The sequence below is a fragment of the Cetorhinus maximus genome, chromosome 9 (genome assembly GCF_964194155.1).
Source record: "Cetorhinus maximus chromosome 9, sCetMax3.hap1.1, whole genome shotgun sequence".
NCBI classification, from domain to species: domain Eukaryota; kingdom Metazoa; phylum Chordata; class Chondrichthyes; order Lamniformes; family Cetorhinidae; genus Cetorhinus; species Cetorhinus maximus.
The window spans coordinates 50,450,962-50,469,333 of NC_135887.1; positions in this window are offsets into that span (position 1 = coordinate 50,450,962).

Sequence of the window (18,372 nt, forward strand, 5' to 3'; positions counted from 1 at the left end):
GCAGAGACTTGGAAGACCCATCGAGAGAGGTGGGCGCTACTGAGGCAGGTCTGAGGACATGAGGGCATCTCAAAATGGTGGTGTCCTCGGAGGGGTGAAAAATAATCAAATTCAAGCAGGCAGATCTCTGCAATCAGAAGGGGAGCCCCTCTGGCAACAGCATCTGGATCGTGGGAGTTGGGGACTGCTCCATTGTTAGCAAAATGCTGGCAAACACTCAAAATGGCTCCTAGTTGGGGCCCTATAGTTGCAGATTTCCTGCCTGCCACTTTGCAGCCAACACCTGATATGCACTCTTGCCCACCCTGGGGAAATTTCCCTGGTGGCAGAGTGCATCGGGGAGCTGCCCATTGCGGCTCCCTGCTATTTCTCTGGCTTTACCACTTCCATTCCTGGCACCCAGAGACCAGGAAACATCTGCTCACAGAGTCAACATAACCGCCATTGACCTTTCCTTGCTGTGATTTGCTTATGTAGTGGCTTTGCGAGTGGTATTTTCCACTAACAGGACGCTGCCGTTAGTCCAAAAAGACATTCTGCCTACCACACATTTGAGCAACATCACTTATGAATTTCAGTGTCGGTGTGATACCAGGTATGTCGGCCGTATGTCCCAGCAATTGGCTGATTGCATCAAATAACATCTTCCTTCATTTGTTCATATTAGGCAGAGTACTGACCATACTCAGCAGCCCGCTCTTGCAGAGCCCAAAACATAATGTCTACTGTTGGATGTGATTCCACGTTGGGCAGCACTCACTGAACAAGCCTGTTTGTGCTAATAGCTACATTAATAACCAATTTAAGATAATCAGTTGAGTTCATAACGAGGCTCATTTACACTTGCTAGAAACGGCATATATTCATTTGCAGGAACCCACTTTCTGCAACCAAAAGAAATATGTTCAAGCCTTGCACCTTTTTTGAATTACCTGGGAGCTTGGGGAGCCTATAGTTCCCTATTGCTTTCTCCATGGCAACACCTCAGCCAGAGTCGAATTGCCAACCAATCAGCACTGTTTTCCCCTGTAGTATAAGTTGTTGTGATCATCTGAAATTTGGCATTCTTGCATTTGTCCTGATGAGTGCAAGACTAAAAGCTTCAGCAACATGTTTCTTTTCAGCAATATCCATAATTTCCTTATGTTACTAAGTACTATTTCAGTGACTCACACCACGCATTTTGTCATATAGCTCTCATGGCACTATCCAAATGTTGTCCTGGCCAACATTCATGCCTCAAATGACACCACCAGGAACAGGTTAACTAACTCATTGCTGTTTGTGGGACCTTGCCACGCACAAACTTGCTACTGCATTTGCCTACATTAAAACAGTAACTACACTTCAAAATAGTTTCACTAGCTGTGAGGTACGTTGAGATGGCCTGAGGGCATGAAAGGTGCTATATAAATGCAAGTTCTTCCTTTTAGGAGTCAGCCTGAAGAACAATTCCATTGACCAAAGGTTGACTGACGCATGTGGAACTGTTCCCTAGCAACAACAAGTGCCCACAAGAGAGCCGGGGAACCTGCTGAAAAGAAACCGAATGGTCCAGCCTTGAATCTGAAGTCCGGTTAAATAAGGCAAGTGGCGCTTGACACAGGCGGGTGCTAGAAGCCTGATGCTGAAGTCCCAGGGTTGGGGTGGTCAGACTGGGAAATGGCCGCCTGCATTGGACAAAGGTGCATGAAATTTGCTCCTTGCCACCTTTTCATAATCGAGTAATTCTGATGATGAGCCCACAGATTCTGACAGCAAATGGATGGTAGGTTGTGCAGCCATTAAAACACGAGAGGATTGTAATGTGCCCATTTACACACGCCTAGACAGCAGTTTTTCTTAAAAATGTGAAAGGAGCTTTCTCCTCAGTCAGCCTTGGGCTCTTCCAGCTTTATTGCGGGCTGCTAATACTAACTGCAGCAACTATTGTGGTGTTTGTGTGTGGCAAGGGAGAAGGTGAAGAATGGAAGCCAACAGCGTAGGACTCGCGACAAACAAACAATTATAATGACAGCCGACAGCAAAATGTAAGGAATAGATTTCTCACTGTAAGATTAACCTGACTTCAATAAACACTTTCAAAACTATTCCAAATAAAAGCAACACATTTCACTGCTCTGCTATCCTCCCCATTCTCATATGAATTGTAACTGTAGATCTAATTAATGTAGCTTAATTTTAAAGTTAAAACATTTAACTTACTTTGTTTTACCGCAAGGTGTAGCTTTTTTTCGATTTGCTTGATGTTGTGGGTGTAAGGGTTCAAATCAAGGCAAGTCTGTGTTTTGATGAAGTGACTTGGAGGTATTCAGTATATAGTTTTCCTTGAAAGCATTTATTTACACTATCTACAAAGATCTCATGGTAAGTACATTGCTCTCTGGACACAGACTGTTCCATGGCTTGCTCTCTTGGTCATCCAGCCCTGATGTCATGCTTACATCATCATTAACATCATTGTCTAATTAACATAACCATTAAACCTTTACTCTACAATCTGATGAGAAAAGTTACTTCCGCAGGAATGAAATATTGGAGATGCTGGAAATCTGAAATGAAACAGAGGAATTTCAATCTACTGACAGCAGGGACCACACACCCTGATGTAAATTCGGTGGTGAGACCCCCCCCCCCCCACCCTCCACCGCTTGGCCAGCTCGCCCCGCAGCCATTTTACACCCATCGGGCCGCTAATTGACTTGTGGTGGGCCTTCCGCCTCCAGCTGGGAGGAAGTGTTGCCTCTGGAAGCAGCTAGCCAATCAGAGGGCCAGCAGCTCTCTCATCCCAACGGTGCCACTGGGCACAATGGCCACTGCTGGTGCTGCAGGCAGTCTCGAAGGGGAGACACTGATGGAGACCAAGGGTCTCACCAAAGCGAGGCTGGAAGGCCCCTGGAAAAGGTGGGGGTGGTGGGGAGAATGAGGGGCTGGGACTAGCAGAATGGGCGAGGGAAATCTGGTGGGGTTAGAATTACCTTGGCCACCTCTAATGGGCAGAAGGTGCTCTAAAAGGAGGTACTGCCCCTCCTTGCCGTGCAACCAGGCCACCACATTTCACCTGGCAGCCTGGACACTTGGCATTGGTCTCCCCTGCTTCCAGTGGGGGAGGAAGCCCTCAAGTGGCTAGTAATTGGCCATTTAAGGGCCTCAATTGGCCCATGGGTGAGCCAGCTGCTGAACACCTCCCCTCCAGTGGGTAAAATCAAAGTGGGGTGGTTAGGCAGACGCATAATGCCATTGCCAATTGTCATTGCGCCCAATTTCAGGCCCCAACTCTACGTGCCATCCTGCCCCTGGGGGCTCCTAAAATTCCAACCAGAGTTATCGCTTCAGGTCAATGGCCTTTTATCAGGAAGGTTCTTCTTGGCTACCGGCTGGAATGAAGTCAATTTTAGTCGTCTCAATCCAGGTCCTATTGGATACAAACTCGGAACAGTAAAGCTGCCCTTAATTTGGCAGTAATCTACACATAAGGCCCATTTTCCAGTGTGCTCTGCCATGAAAAGCCTCATTGTCCTTTCCACGTAAAGAAATCATCAGCACAATCCATGCGATTTCCCATCTGTTGGTTTGGATTGGTGGTAAATCAGACACCCACAATTTGCTGATGTGTGTAGCTAGTGGGCAAGAGTCTCTGCCAGAGCTGTGTACATGAGAAGTTGGTCCTTGCTCATACTGTATAGTGGAGACCAAGCCCTATTTATAGATTTGGCCATATTAAGGGCCTCCCTGGCAGCACATACAGGAATTTGTGCTTAAGTCCCAACTGGAGATCAAGGAATGAGAGGCTTTCAGTTCAAGAAGTATCATAGAATGATTACAGCACAGGAAGAGGCAATTCAGCCTATCAGTCCTCTCTGTAAAAACACCTCAGCTAATCCCGCTCCCTCACCCTTTCCCCGTAGCCCTTCAAATCTTTCCTCTTCAGTCATTATGCAATTCCCTTGAACCAGCAATGAGTGAGGGCCCTGTGGATGTGTGATGGGTTTGTGAGTGTGTGAGTTGAGAGTGATGAGAAGAGTGACTTACCCTGGTGGAACGGAAGAGATCATTCATCCTGTAGTGGCACTGGGTGGCTGTCCTCTCTTGAAGGGTATTGGTGCTGACCACCACTGCCGCCACCTCCCAAGCCGGATTAGTGAGGTTGCTGACCATCCTGCGGCGAGAGCGGGGGTAGAAGACATCACGGTGAGCCTCCACTGCATCCAAAAGGCACTCGAGGGACACATAATTGAATCGGGAGGCTGCAGCCTTTTTGCCTTTTGGGGCCATGTGTTCTGTGCAACAGTCCTGGGCTGGAAACAAAGAGAGGTGTGCGTGTGGCTGCACATTAAATATGGTGCCTGGCGCGATGAAGCAGCGAGGCGAATGAGCCTGCCATGGAAATGGCGTGTTTCCCAGGAATGCATAATTAATGCGGCAGGTTTGGGATGATGCGGAGGGAGAAGCCACCATTGTGGCCAGCGGGTAAAACGCTGTTTTTCCTGCCTGCCACCACACTTAGTGAAAATCTAGGATGATTCTGCCCTGTCTCTATCTCACTCATTCACATTACCAAACACTTCCCCCATCTCCTCCCCCCACCCCCACCCCTCCCACCCCTTACTTCGGCCCCACCTGCAGAGGGAGTACATGGTAGAACTTGGATCAGGGCTCGATTTTGGTGTTTTTTTCACTGATGCTGAATGTCCGCACAAGACACAATCACAGTGGAATCAGTATTTTTTGTTAAATAAACCTTCACGTGTTCAGTTTATATTTTGGGAATTCCAGGTAGCCTGATCACAGTTCAGATAGTGTTGCGAGGAGCAGAGAGGAGGCAGCTCTGCCTGTACAGAGATATTCCCACGTACGTACATGGACACCCAGGACACCCACTGTGCACAGTGGGAGCTGATTTAAATATTATTTAAAGAATTGTTACAGCATATAAAGAGGCCTTTAGGTCTATCATGCTTGTGCCGGCCCTGCCTTTTCCAGATGGGGCACAAGCACACCACACAACATCACTGGCATTACATTGTAGCATTTTTAAGATTTTAACCTCCCCCAGCCACCTACTGCCCTTTGTTGGGCACGGTGGTGTGGGGGAGGGTGGTTTAAATCAGGCCCATTGTCACGCATGTGCAGAGACACACACAAACATGCACTGAGGGGAGGGGGCAGTAGTCGCATGACTATTGTCCTTACTGCAACTGAAAATGGCAACTACAAGAAATGCAACATTTTCCGTAAAGTTTTCATCATCCTAAATTAGTAACTACTAGCTTATTTATTTATTATTCATTTTGTGTTGGGTGGCCTCTGGGTTAAAGCCTCCAAATGTGGAGAATCAACTTGTTGAAGATGTCACAGTGAATCCCTGCAATGTTCCCACAATTTGCTCTGGCTTTTCCTGAACAGTGCACTTTTTCTCTGCATTTTCCAAGCAGTTTTCTACACGTAATAGTTGAAACATGTCAGGGAAAGAAAGGGAGCCCATTTAATTGTTGCGGTGACCACTGACCAATGATAATTGGGAGTCTACAGCCAAATTGCTTCTGTAGACCAATCACTATGCTCAAAATTAATGAATGCCAGTTACCGTGGAAACAATCATTTGCTTACCAAAGCCCAATGATCTGGTAATAATCCGGGACAAAATTAACAGTCACTTGGACAACTGTAAATGAATTAAGCAAAGTATGGGTTTGCTAAAAATGAATAGTGTTTAACTAACTTAGAACCATAGAACCATAGAAAAGTTACAGCACAGAAGGAGGCCATTTGGCCCATCTTGTCCATGCCAGCCCGAGGACACCCATGTACGTACGTGGGAATATCTCTGTACAGGCAGAGCTGCCTCCTCTCTGCTCCTCTCGACACTATCCGAATTGTGATCAGGCTACCTGGAATTCCCAAAATATAAACTGAACACGTGAAGGTTTATTTAACAAAAAATACTGATTCCACTGTGATTGTGTCTTGTGCGGACATTCAGCATCAGTGAAAAAAACACTGAAATCGAGCCCTGATCCAAGTTCTACCATGTACTCCCTCTGCAGGTGGGGCCGAAGTAAGGGGTGGGAGGGGTGGGGGTGAGGGGAGGAGATGGGGGAAGTGTTTGGTAATGTGAATGAGTGAGATAGAGACAGGGCAGAATCATCCTAGATTTTCACTAAGTGTGGTGGCAGGCAGGAAAAACAGCATTTTACCCATTGGCCACAATGATGGCTTCTCCCTCCGCATCATCCCAAACCTGCCGCATTAATTATGCATTCCTGGGAAACACGCCATTTCCATGGCAGGCTCATTCGCCTCGCTGCATAATCGCGCCAGGCACCATATTTAACGTGCAGCCACACGCACACCTCTCAGTGTTTCCAGCCCAGGACTGTTGCACAGAAGACATGGCCCTGAAAGACAAAAAGACTGCAGCCTCCCGATTCAATTATGTGTCCCTCGAGCGCCTTTTAGGCTCGCCGTGATGTCCTCTACCCCCCCTCTCGCCGCAGGATGGTCAGCAACCTCACTAATCCGGCTTGGGAGGTGGTGGCAGGGGTGGTCAGCACCAATACCTTGCAAGAGAGGACAGCCACCCAGTGCCACTACAGGATGAATGATCTCTTCCGTTCCACCAGAGTAAGTCACTCTTCTCATCACTTTCAACTTACACACTTGCAAACCCATCACACACCCACAGGGCTCGCGCTCACTGCCAGTTCAAGGGACATCACCATTCACTCTCTCACACACACCGTCATTGTCCTCATCCCGTCCATGGGACCACTCACCACCCACACAGGCCTGGCCTGGCAGGCATCCTGCTTACACTCTCTCCATCTCTATTTATGCAGGACAGGCTGGCACACAGCAAGAGGGAGAGGTCGCAGACTGGTGGAGGAATGCCTGAAATCAAGGTCCTCACGGACTCTGAAAACAGAGCCATCCAGCTGGCCAGCGATGACCGGGACCGGTCCTGTGCTGATGGTGAGGTCGGCAGTGCTCTACCAAGTGAGGATCCAGCAGTGTAACATCCATCAGACAACCATGCTGTGAGTGAGGTGTCCTGTTTCACAGGCCACTGCCATGCACTAATTATCTCCCCTTGCTTTCGCAGGCACATCTGGAAAACAGACGACAGAGTCCATGATCCAGGACCTCCAGTCAAGCTCCAAAGAAACCTCTGAAGAGGAATCTGAAGGCACCCTCCCTGAAGTTCCATCACAGCGCTCACCCACACCCTCCACCAGCACAGAGACACAAACCTCGGTGGGATCTAGCTTTAGAGTAGCCTTGGGGTCACAACCTGGTGAGCACATCGCACTTTCTGATCCACAGCAGGTGGAAGCAGGGATTTCCCAGGCATCCAGCACTCGGAGGACTGCTGGAGGCCAGAACATTGCTGAGTCCGAGGCAGATGACGAGCCTCTGGAATTGGTCATGTAACAGTTGCTGGACCTGCAAAGGCAAGCTCGAGAACATCAAGAAGGGATGTCCGCTGCACTCCTCAGATTGCAAGGCACAATGAAGGAGTCCGTCCGCCTTCAGTCCAAGGTGATAGCGCCGGCATTACAATGCACCGAGGTCAACACTGGTAGGATGGTGGTCATCAAGGAGACCTTGGTCCAGGACACCGCTCGTGCACTGCTACGTGGGCTCAGCTCCATCGCTGATGCCATAGTTGACCTCCAACAGTGTGTATGCGAGAGGGGTGCCAGGCAGCTTGATCTCACTCCAGCTACCCCTTCTCCTCAAGGAGTCAGCCAGGGGCCCATGGGCGCCCACAGGGAGGAGGATCAGCAGGTGCACAAAGCCGGAGCCATCCACCCAGGTGACTCCGGGAGTGTCCGACCCATCTGAATCCCTTCTTCCTGTGATTTCAGCAGCTGCAGTTCCACAGGCTGAGGAGGTGCTACTGCCACACAGCAGAAACCCAAAAGCAGTCCGTGACCCTCCAGGTCTGGACCACCAGAGGACACCTGTCCGGGGAGCACCAAGACTTAGCGGCAGGGTTAGGAAGGTTAAGAAGATGTAATTCTTTTGAATCAAAGCAATTAAACAAAATTACCAAAATCAGGGACAAAGCAAAAGCAGCCCTTAAAAGGAAACTGCAAAAACAAAAGACAGAATGAAAATTAAACTTACCAACATCAAATCAAAATGTGATTAAAGGGGGTCAATAAAGCATCCCAGTGAAGAAGATGTAACTCTTTTCGAGTTAAAACAATTAACTAAATTAACAAAATAAGGGATAAATCAAGCACAGCCCCTAAGTCAGGTCAGCTGTAAAACCAAGAACAAAGTTTAAAGGAAACTTACAAACATTAAACCAAAATGTGATTAAAGGGGTCAACAAACCATCCCAGTCCCTGCGGTGCCCACCGGGCACGGAAGGCGTGAAGAAGATGTAACTCTTTTCGAGTTAAAACAATTAACTAAATTAACAAAATAAGGGATAAATCAAGCACAGCCCCTAAGTCAGGTCAGCTGTAAAATCAAGGAAAAACTTTAAAGGAAACTTACAAACATTAAACCAAAATGTGATTAAAGGGGTCAACAAAACACCCCAGTCCCCGCGGTGCCCACCGGGCACGGAAGGCCTCGATGGTGCCGGCAGACACCGCGTGCTCCCTCTCCAGGGACACCCGGCCGCGAACGTAGCCACGGAAGAGGGACAAACAATTGAGCGGGACTCCCCCCTCGATCGCCCACTGCCTGGACCTGTTGATGGCCAACTTGGCCAGGCCCAGGAGCAGGTTCACGAGGAGGTCCTCCTCCTTCCCGACCCCCTTCCGCACCGGGTGGTGAAGAAGATGTAACTCTTTCGAGTACATTCACAGTTCTTGGCTCTTTTTTTCTGTTCAAAGTCCTGGAGTGGGACATGAACCCACAACCTTCTGATTCAAAGGCGAGGGTGCTATGAACTGAGCCACAGCTGACACCTCGAAGAAGATGTAACTCTTTTGAGTCAAAACAATAAACTAAATTAACAAAAACAAGGGAAAAATCAAGCACAGCCCCTAAGTCAGGTCAGCTGTAAAATCAAGGAAAAACTTTAAAGGAACCTTACAAACATCAAACTAAGATGTGATTAAAGGGGTCAACAAAACACCCCAGTCCCCGCGGTGCCCACCGGGCATGGAAGGCCTTCGAAGAAGATGTAACTCTTTTGAGTCAAAACAATAAACTAAATTAACAAAAACAAGGGAGAAATCAAGCACAGCCCCTAAGTCAGGTCAGCTGTAAAATCAAGGAAAAACTTTAAAGGAACCTTACAAACATCAAACTAAGATGTGATTAATGGGGTCAACAAAACACCCCAGTCCCCGCGGTGCCCACTGGGCACGGAAGGCCTTCGAAGAAGATGTAGTTGCACAGCCTGGGCACGGGTGCTAATCACTGGTTCACTATTGTCAATAAACTCCTAAGAATGTCTCCCTATAGTTCCTTGTTCTGATGAGCAGTGTTCACTCAGATGTGAAACCTTTCTGCACAAGATAAAGGCAGGTGTCTCAGTCCAGGGCCTCTTCCCTGTGCAGTGTGTAACCTTCAGACCAAAGTGGTGGTCCGGCCTCACACTCCCTGGAGACATGACTGATGCCTGCGCCTCGGCGGTGCTGGTCATTGCTGCCAGAATGTAGTGGGCAGGTGTCACAGAGTTCCGTCATTCTCTCAGCTCTCAGCACCATTAAGTTGGGGCTGGTCCCCATCTCTTCAGCATCTGCGACCACGGATGCTGTGCCCCTGAAGGGCTCAGGTGCTGAAGGCTGTCAAAGGATCAGGTGCTTTTAAAGTTTCATGGCGGCATCTCCATGATATGACCCCGATCGCAAGCAAGCTGCCCTTGGCAGACAGGAGTCAGACATTCTCAGAGGCTATGTGAAGATCTGTGGAGTGTCCTCACTGCATGTTGTCATCATCCTCCTCGAATCTAGCGACTATTAGGGCCTCCACTGTGTCTCCATGACAGGAGCATTCTCACAGAGTGTATTGGCACTGCCATAAGCCAGACTGGAGTCAAACGTTCACAGATGCAATGTGTGGAGCCATGGTGCCTCTTCACTGCATGTTGTCATCATCCTCCACAAATCTAGCAGCTATGAGGGACTCCCAAGTGAGCCTGCCTCGTCTAGCCAGTGTGAGGGCCTTCGAAGACCTCCTCATCACCATTGATGTCCTCCTCATCGGAGGAGACCTCCAGCACCTCCATCTCCTCCTCAGCCAGCTGCTCTCCTCATTGCTGCGCCAGGTTGTAAAGGGCTCAGCAGGTGATAACGATGATGTGTGACACCCTCTTTGGACTATATTGCAGGGCTCCACCAGACTGGTCCAGGCAACGGAACCTCATCTTCAGCATCCCGATGGTTTGCTCCACCAAGTTGCGAGTTGCAGCATGGGCCTCATTATACCGTCGCTCTGCTGTAATCTGAGGCCGCCACACGGATGTCATCAGCCACGGCCTCTACAGGTAGCCCTTGTCCCCAAGGAACCATCCCTGCAGCTTCTGTGGACCCTGGAAGACTCCAGGGATCTGTTTCTCCCTGGAAACTGAGCACAGACCTTCAGGATGTGTTTCTGGTGGTCGCACACCAGCTTCACATTTAGCGGGTGGAACCCCTCGCGGTTGACATAGTTGACCATACGTTATGACGGAGATCTGAGCACCACATGAGTGCTGTCAATCACACCCTGCACCTATGGGAAATCCGAGTTCTGGGTGAATCCAATTGCTCTTGCATCCTGGCTGTCCTGGTCCCGGGCGAAATGCACAAATTTGTGTGCCCTTGCAAAGATGGCATCCGTGACCTCATGGATGCATTTATGGGTGGAGGCTTGCAATATCCCACAGAGGTCACCTGCGGAGCCCTGAAAGTAGCCACTGGCATAGAAATTGAGCACCGCGCTCACTTTCACAGCCAATGGCCGTGGATGCCCTCCATGTCCCCTTGGCGCCAAATCCTGCAGTAGCTGGCCGATGTGAGCGACCAGTTCCCTAGACATGCGCAGTCATCAGCAACACTGGTTCTCAGTCATCTGCAGGAATGAAAGGTGGTGTCTATAGACCCTGGGTCCAGCTATGCATCGGCCAGCGATGGATCTTTGTTGCTTTTTGGCGGCACGTGTGGGAGCCCCAGCTACCCGTTCTTCTTGAGGGTGCTGCTCCTCTCTCTGTGCAGCCAGGAGCCTCAATTGCTCTGTTCTCCTTCATCTCCGCTCTGTGTAAGCCATGAGGCATGCAGCTAGGTCACTAGACTCCATGCTCCTGATGTACTCTTCCTGCAGAATGAAAGAGAGAGACGCGTGGGTTAGCATGGATGGACTAAGAACCTCACTTGGTTAAGTCTAGAGGCCCCTTAATGCATTCCACTCAGTGCTGGCCACCACTTGGATGGCCAGAGATTAGTCTGCTACATGGCTGCCTGAAACCCCACCCACCTCCTCCTCACTCCACCTGACCGATTGGCAGCAGCTTTGCCCACTGGACTGCATGCTGTGCTCTCAGCTCAGGCACAGGCATTCTCCTAACCCGCACTGCAAGTCTGCACAGTTAGCTTGAACTATGGGGGTGACTGGTCCAAACCGGGATGATGACATTGCAAGGGACTGTGAGCACCTCCAGCAGTGACTGCTCCATGGCCAGCTTTAGCGAGGAGATTGTACAATTTGCCCAGTCACTCACCTGTTCCGCAGTCCACTAAAACACTCATTAGTTTGCAGTCTGTGGCCAAGGGGTGAAAAGCTCTGGAGCACTTGGTGCTACTTTCATGCCTCTGTGTTGCTGGATTGGGCAGATAAGATAGCGTCGAGTCCAAACATGTCAATGTGGCTGCGCCTGAACTGTCTCAGCTGCAGAGGAATGGTCACTTTATACAAGGTTACAAGGTTTCCCTAATGCCTGACCGCTTCCCTCCCCCCTTCCCACCCTACACATGCTTGTGCACTGCCTTCAACCACACAGCAGCCATTGCCATCCCACTCCAACTCGCCTCAACCACAGGGCAGCCCTTGCCCCAACCCCTAACGTGTCCCAACCACAGGGCAGCCCTTGTCCCAACCCCTAACGTGTCCCAACCACAGGGCAGCCCTTGCCCCAACCCCTAACGTGTCCCAACCACAGGGCAGCCCTTGCGCCCCCCCCCCCCCACCCCAAGTCACCTCATCCATGGGGCAGCCCTTGCCCAGCCCCCCAAGTTGCATCAACTTTGAAGTCCAGAAGGCAACCCTCGTGAGCGCTGTGCAACATTATTGTGCACTCACCTCCGAGCTCCCCTCAAAGTGCAGCCCATCAAGTGCACACCTTTCATATGCTGTTGTGAAACACGTCAGCGTGATTGCACACTGGTGTGGGTGGACAATCCAGCAGGGCTAGGGGGGGGGATGATTCCGTCAGGCTGGCCTTATAATGATATGCAAATGTATTAAAATGCGGTTCCTTACATCCGATGGCAGGAAACATGGTCCACCATCAACAGGCTGAGCGGACGATCGCAAACTGGTTTCACAACGTCGTGAAACCAACTTTTGGCATTCTCGCTATATTGTCTGCTCATGCTGCTGAACACACCCAATGCCAGCGGGCACAGGAAATTTCGCCCACAGACAGACAACTTGTGGAGCAGCAATGGGAAATGTGTGTGTGTCTGTCGGTATTTCCAGAGACGCTGCACACCCTCTGTGAAAGATAGGAGTCCATCTCTAACATGAGTGCCATGATGTCTGAGACCTTTGCCCAGGTGTCAACCTCCATAGAAAGATTGACCACCTGCATGGAGAAAGAGACACAGCAGGCCACTAAGTATATGCTGGTCCAAACCAGTGGCCCACGCTCTCTGATTGCCACTTCACACAACCTTGCCTTGGTAGGGTCAATAGCTCACTGACATGCTGCCATATGCTCTCCAGCTCTTGCCTAGGAAGAAATGCAGGTGGGCACTGAGAGGGAAGATGGAGAAAGTGCTCTCTCTCCATCTCTTCACAAGGGAACAACTCACAAGGATCTCTCACCTCTTATCCGTACCCCTGCCCCCTGTCCCCGACAGAGCCATCCACACTGCCTCCAACCTCAGTGACCAAATCTTCCCCTGCACAGCTGCAGCTAGGACAGTCCTAGGCGGAGCCCTCACAGGCTCCAAAACCCAGAGGACATCAGCTACGGGCATCTCAGCTGCCAGAGCAGCGGAAGGAGCAGCCTGTCTCCAGCTCAATCCGGTGATCACAAACTAGTTGGATGTTGAGCAAGTGGAATCCTTTGTGGTTAATGAAGACTCCAGGCTGATGTGATTAGCACATGCACACAATCTATGACTGTGTACCTGTGGGAACATAGCCAGTGCAGCAAAGCCAACAACCCTCTGTGTTTAACTGTTCTCATTGGTGGCAAAGTGCACATAAGTGGAGGACTGGGAAAACAAGGCATCGGTGACCTGGGAGAGGGAGGTATGGGCAGCAGACTGAGGGAGCCTGGAGATGCCACCTGCAGATTCCTGGAAGGAACTGGAGGTGAAGATATTCAGAGCTGGCAACACATGCCCGCCTGGCTCCCTTGGAAGGAAGTCTTCCTGGAGACTGCAGATGTCAGCAATGACCTGCTGTGAAATGCTGAGCCTCCTGAGGCCCTGCAGCTCTGTGATGCTGAGGAAGCTCATCCTCTGCCTTTGGGCCCTGAGCTGGGGGTGTGTCCTCCTTCAAACTGCAGCTCCCCGTCCATCTCCACCGCCCATGTGGCTGTGGAGAAGGCAGCTACTGTTGGGGCTGTTGCTGCTCCTGGCATTTTCATTGCTCCCAGAGGTCCAGGTCACTGCTACATAAGTTTCTCCCAACTGCAGTGAAGGCTGATAGCAGGAAAGGGCAGAGGAAGGTGAGTATACGCCACAGTAGGTGAAAGCATTTCCAAAAGGTTGCAATTACCCTCAAAATAGAGAATTTGAGCTCTCAGAACAATTCCTGCCAGCACAAAGCTTTCACTGAGGCTGGTCACCAGCTTTGTGATTTCAATCTTGGGCTGGAGGACCTTTAAAAATGTTGTACAGGACCTGCATGTGGAAGTCCTGCTCCCATTTCCAACAGATCCAATTTTCACTAGTAGGGGAAAGGGAGGTGGGCATTATTCACACGTGAGGAGCACACAAACTCAGCAGGGTGATTTGAACTCTGTGCTGAGTTCAAACAGACCCATTTTAGGTGTTGCAAGGGCTTTAACCCGCAGTGTGGGAATCACAAATTGATGGAGTAGATCTGGATGCTCTTGAAGGGTAAATGGGGTCTATATAACTATTTTATCTGAATTTTTTTTTCTTACTTACACCAGTCTATAAACTTCAAATAAAATGAAGCTGCAGGTGTCAATGAGAGTTCAAAGGAACACTCTGCTGGACCATTTTGATTGACAAGGGTCAGTTTGAAAAAAATGTAGCATCTGGTCATGCAGTTTGAATAGAGCTCCTTGTTGACATTCGCCAAAGGCTAGCATTATGTCATTATGAAGGCTTGGCTGAGTTTCAAAAGCTACAATTATCTCAGCATGGGTTTCAGAGTTCACAGTTTGACGGTATTAAGAGTCTATTAAAGGATTAGATGTCTTCAATATGGGGTCTGAATAGAAGTTTGTTTTTATAAGAGATGAGACACTTGAGGAGGTTTAAAAACTTTGAATGGGTTTTTTCTTTTTTTTTATTTGTTCACAGGATACGGATCTCACTGGTTAGGCCAGCACTTATTGCCCATCTCTAATTGCCCTTGAGAAGGTGGTGGTGAGCTGCGTTCTTTAACCGCTGCAGTCCATGTGGTGTAGGTACACCTACAGTGCAGTTAGCGAGGAAGTTGCAGAATTTTGACCCAGCAACAGTAAAGGAACGACAATATAGTTTCAAGTCAGGATGGTGTGTGTCTTGGAGAGGAACTTGAAGGTGCCGGTCCTGCTGTGTGCCTGCTGTCCTTGTCCTTTTACATGGTAGCGGTCGTGGGTTTGGAAGGTGCTGTCGAAGGAGCTTTAGTGAATTCTTCAGTGCATCTTGTAGATGATACACACTGCTGCTACTGTGCGTCGGGGGTGGAGGGAGTGAATGTTTGTGGATAGGGTATCAATCAAGTGGGCTGCTTTGTCCTGGACGATGTCAAATTTCTTGAGTGTCATTGGGGCTGCACTCATCCAGGCAAGTGGAGAGTATTCCATCACACTCCTGGCTTGTGCCTTGTAGATGGTCGACAGACTTTAGGCTGTCAGGGGGTGAGTTACTCGCCGCAGAATTCCCAGCCTCTGACTTGCTCTTTTAGCCACAGTATTTACATGGCTGGTCCAGTTCAGTTTCTGGCCAATGGCAATACGTAGGATGTTGATAGTGGGTGTTGATAGCGATGGTAATTGGTGGAGGTGATGCTAAACCATCCTGATCGTGCTGAGTATTACACTGGAACCAACATAATAAGATTATCAGACGGGCTTGTAGCATAGCTCACTTATGCATGCTAGAAGCCACATATATTCATACACAGAGGGCCCTGTCCTTTGCAGACAGAAGGAACATGTCCATACTTTGTGCCTTTTTCAACTAAACCAAAACTTGGAGATGGCATTGCCCTGGTTCATTCCCCAGGGAAATGCCTTGATCAATCAGAATTGTTCTGCCTGGCTTGAATTTGAACAAAGTTAATTGTTCCATGCTACACTCTCCATGGCAATATCTCCACCAATCAGAGCCCACTTGCCAACCAATTGACACTCTCGTCTTATGCGGTATAAATTGCTGTTCCCCTTAAACTGTTGGTAATTTCTTGCAGGCTGTCCTGATGAACACAAGGTGAAAAGCTTTGATAGCATGTCCCTTTGGACAACACCTCTTTCGGGAATGCTCAAGAGAGAGGGAGACAGACAGAGAGCGAGAGATGGACAGACAGTGAGAGAGACAGCAAGAAAGTGCAAGAGATAGAGACAGCAAGAAAGTGCAAGAGATAGAGACAGCAAGGTTACACAAATAGAGGCAGAGATAGACAGTGAGGGAGCAAGGCAAATTGGGCCAAAGGACAGAGACAAAGGGCGGAATTGTCCCAGATTTGCACTAAGTGCGGTATCGGGTGGGAAAAAAAAACATTTTACCCTCTGGCCTCAATGGCAGCTTTTCACGTTGTATCGCCCCAATTCCACCTCATTAATAATGCATTCCCGGGAAACATGCCTTCTCAATGGCGGGCGGTCTCTCATTCGCCCGCCACGCCATCATCTCGCCACTTCCTCACACCGGGCCCCGTATTTCAAGTGTAGCCACGTGCACACCTCTCAGGGCTTCCAGCCCAGGACTGCTGCACAGAAGACATGGCCCCTGAAGACTGCAGTCCCCCGATTTAGTGACGCACCCCTGGAATGCCTTTTGGACGCTGTGGAGGACTGCGTGATGTCATCCACCCTCATTCTAGCCACAGGAGGTCCAGCAATCTCACCACTCCAACTTGGTAGGTGGTGTCAGTGGTGATCATTGCAAATGTGGCACAGAAGAGGTTGGTCATCCAATGCAGATAGAGGATGAATGATCTCATCTGTGCCGCCAGGGTATGGCAACCATCTCATCACTCTAAACTCACACACTGACAAGCCCATCTCACTCACTGACAGCTCAAGGGACATGACCACTCACTCTCTCACACACACCCTCACATCTCCATCTGGCCTCATCTCGTCTAGAGGCTGCCTTCTCAGCCCTCACCATCTTGAGGCCAGTTGCACAGATCAACTTGTGCTCCTACAGACACCCTGGGTTACTCCCCTTCCCCAGTACAGCCCTCGCCCTGCAGCCGTTATGGCTGGTCTGGTAGGTAGAGACCTGCCCAGGAGCCCCCCTAAAAGTGATGTGGTGCTCCCTGTGAATCCTGGTGCTGATGACTGCAAGTGCTGCCCGAAGCAAGGTAGGCAAACTGCCCTCGAAGCCCTGAGCAAAATGCAGCTCGTCAGGTGCACATCGCTCATGTACAGTTGTGAAACACGTTGGTATTCCCAGGTGATCCAGTGTGGGGGGATGATCCCAGCGAGCTGGTCTTATAGTGATATGCAGGTGTATTACAATAAAGTTCCTGATGTCCGACGACAGGAAATGCGGCCCGCCATTGATGGACAGAATGAAAAAGTGTTCACTGAGAACTGTCAATGTATAGACTCAACACTGCTATACTCTGAGATCCATATTCCACCAGTATGATGTACAGAGTGACACTGGTATACTCTGGGAACCATATCCAACCAGTATGACATACAGAGTGACACTGGTGTACTCTGGAATCTATACTCCGGCAGTATGACATAGAGTGAAGCTGGTATACTCAGGGATCTGTACTCCAACAGCCTGACATACAGTGACACTGGTATACTCTGGGACCAGTACTCCAGCAGTGCTTCACTTGCACCGCCTTCCATTTAGTCTACTGCATTCGCTGCTCCCAATGCGGTCTCCTCTACATTGGAGGGACCAAATGCAGACTGGGTGATTTCTTTGCAGAACACCTTCAGTCTGTCCACAAGCATGACCCAGACCTCCCTGTTGCTTGCCATTTCAACACTCCACCCTGCTCTCATGCCCACATGTCCGTCCTTGGCCTGCTGCATTGTTCCAGTGAAGCCCAAGGCAAACTGGAGGAACAGCACCTCATCTTCCGACTAGGGACTTTACAGCCTTCCGGACTTAACATTGAGTTCAACAACTTCAGATCATGAACTCTCTCTTCTATTCTCACCCCTTTTTTATCCCTTTTTTTGAATATTAATTTTCATTTTTATTTTTTATCCACTTATTTTTACTTTTATTTATTTTCATTTTCATTCATTGTGTTTTCCCCACTTTTTATCCTATTTTCTATCTTTTTTCCCACCACCGTTCGCTCCCCCCACCCCACCCCCACAAGGGCATCTGTCACTTGTTCATGTTATTCTTTCCAGAGTGCTTACCCTTGTCCTGCTTTTATCACATTCTGCTTTCTGACCTGAATGCCACCAACAGCACCTCCTTTAGCCAGTACCATTATCATTAACACCCCTTTGTCCTTTTGTCCATGACACCTCTGGCAATCTCTCCTTTGGCCCCACCTATCACTGGCCTTGTGTCCAGCTTCACCTGCCCCACCTCCCTTAAACATTATAAAGTTCATCACAAAGATAAAAGCAAAAAACTGCGCATGCTGGAAATCCAAAACAAAAACAAAAATACCTGGAAAACCTCAGCAGGTCTGACAGCATCTGCGGATAGGAGCACATTTCGCGTTTCAAGTCCAAAGGGTCATTCGGACTCGAAATGTTAACTGTGCTACTATCCGCAGATGCTGCCAGACCTGCTGAGTTTTTCCAGGTATTTTTGTTTTTGTTATAAAATTCATTACATTTTTACTTCTCTTTAGCTCTGAAGAGTA